Source organism: Neltuma alba, unplaced genomic scaffold (genome assembly GCF_004799145.2).
Source record: "Neltuma alba isolate B1F8T4 unplaced genomic scaffold, ASM479914v2 tig00011559_pilon, whole genome shotgun sequence".
NCBI classification, from domain to species: Eukaryota; Viridiplantae; Streptophyta; class Magnoliopsida; order Fabales; family Fabaceae; genus Neltuma; species Neltuma alba.
The window spans coordinates 85,661-87,681 of NW_021636217.1; the positions used below are offsets into that span (position 1 = coordinate 85,661).

At 30.6% G+C, this 2,021-nt stretch overlaps 1 long non-coding RNA gene across 1 annotated transcript; it reads left to right on the forward strand.

Annotated features, from left to right (window-relative positions):
• Window positions 1-357: 357 nt before the first annotated feature.
• On the forward strand, window positions 358-1,720 carry LOC114714972 (uncharacterized). The gene is made up of 2 exons (XR_003737501.1): window positions 358-684; window positions 1,471-1,720. It is a non-coding gene; the product is annotated as an uncharacterized LOC114714972 (long non-coding RNA).
• The last annotated feature ends 301 nt before the right edge of the window (window positions 1,721-2,021 follow it).

Here is a 2,021-nt window from a genome sequence, read left to right on the forward strand (position 1 = left end):
TTTTGTTGGGTTATGTCTCGAAAGCTTCAAACAATTCTGATACAACTTTGATGAAAATTGGACGCATTTTTCGTAAAATTTTCATTTGCATACACTTATTATTAATTTGTGCTACATCTTCGCAACGGTTTTCATTTGCACAAACTTTCCATTAACCTTTAACCTGTGAATAAGCAAATTAAACTTCATTAAACCATTTTCACAAAATGCAATAATCTTGGGGAAATTTTGATTAAGCTTTGAAGAAATTTAAACAGATTTTCACACAAGAAATGTTCATATACACACGTCTAAGATCTTTATAAATAGAACAACAGATTCCGCAACTAAGAAAGCAAAGAGCAAAATAAGATTAGGAAGAAGCAAACAAACATTATAAATCCCAAAATATTTGGTGTTGCTATATTCTGTTGTTAAGGCAGAATGGGTGATTCTCAACAAGGTTCAAAAAAGGAAGATCTCGCAGACCTTGCGGGGTATGGTGAAGTCTATGAGAGGTCTCCTGAAGCTTCTTCAAGCTCAAAAGAGAGCAAGAAATCAACTCTTGAAGAGAACGCTGGTCATGGTGAAACTCATGAAACCACTGAAACTTCAAACTCAAACGAAAGCAAGAAAACAACTCTCGAAGGGCATGCTGGCCATGGCCGAAAGTAAATAATTACAACTCATTCATATATATGCCAGGTAATTTATTACTTTTATCATATTTTTGTACACTTTGAATGATTTCTTGACCCTTTTTTTTGTTTGAAGGGAGGGAAAATTTTAATGAAATAATCAATTTGAAAAAATGGTGGAGAAGTGAGGTTGATAATTTTCAACAAATTCTCCTTACTCTTTCTTTCTATTAAAACCTTGTAATAACCCACTTATCCAATTTTTTTTTAAAAAAATTGAACTCATTAATTTTTTTTTTCCAACTCACCTTCCTGGCTCCATTCTCTCGAAACCAAATAAAGGGTTTGGTTTATTTGGTTTATCATGAGAATACAAAAACCCTCTACCATGAACAAGAAACTTTTTAATTTTTCAAGAAAGTTGATTTTACCTCACTAACAAATTCAATAAAATAGACAAATTTTAATGATCTTGATTTATGTATGCTCATCATGGGGTTGTGCTACGAGTACTCACATTGAAAAATTTCACAAGTGTTATAGGGAAGTTCAAGGGATTTCTATCCTAATAGGCTATTTTTTTTAGATTGAGCTTTTTGTTTTTGTTTATGTTTATTATATTGATGTTTTTATTGAGAGTTGGCTAATTAGAGAGGACTCCCCACAAAGGGTTCTGATGGGTTGTCCCTTTTCATAAACTAGTCTTTTGAGATTGGACTCTTTGTTTGAACTTATACGCAACATAGGTTGTTAAGTAATGGGTGTAAAAATTAAAAAGAACTAATCAACAAGGAGATAATTCAACATTTTTTATATGATTTTATAATGCATTTTCCTTTTAATTTTCATGCAGGTTAACGAAGCTGATGGAAGAATGTTGGAAGGAATATCAAGTTATTTGAAGTCTTTTATTTTATTTACTTCTTTTAAATTTCTGGTTTAAATATATGTAAGTTATTGTCTCCAGGCTTATTAAGTAGTTCGGTTGGACGAAAAAAAATATTAAGTAGTTTGAAACTGTCACCCGTTCTTGTTTAATGTTTATGCTTGTGTACTCGCATCATTTCTATGCATAAATAAAATAAATTATTTGACTAAGATAAGAGTAAAGTCGTAAAAATACCCATTATATTTTTCAAAAAGCACAGCTGGCACCACCATCAAGTATTGGGTGGAAAAATACACATAAATTTTTTAAAATAGAAAGAAAGTGTTATGTCTGTTAATTCTTCTAAATGTTCGTTATTTTTTCAATACATATTTTTGTAAAGGTATAAAAATATGTTGTTAATCGTCTTGCCAGAGACTGAGTAAGTTCATGAGAAATTATGAATCTCAAGAAAAAATTTGCTAAAGAATATGTATGTATGAAAATTTCATCAGCAGTTGATGCTGAAATATTTT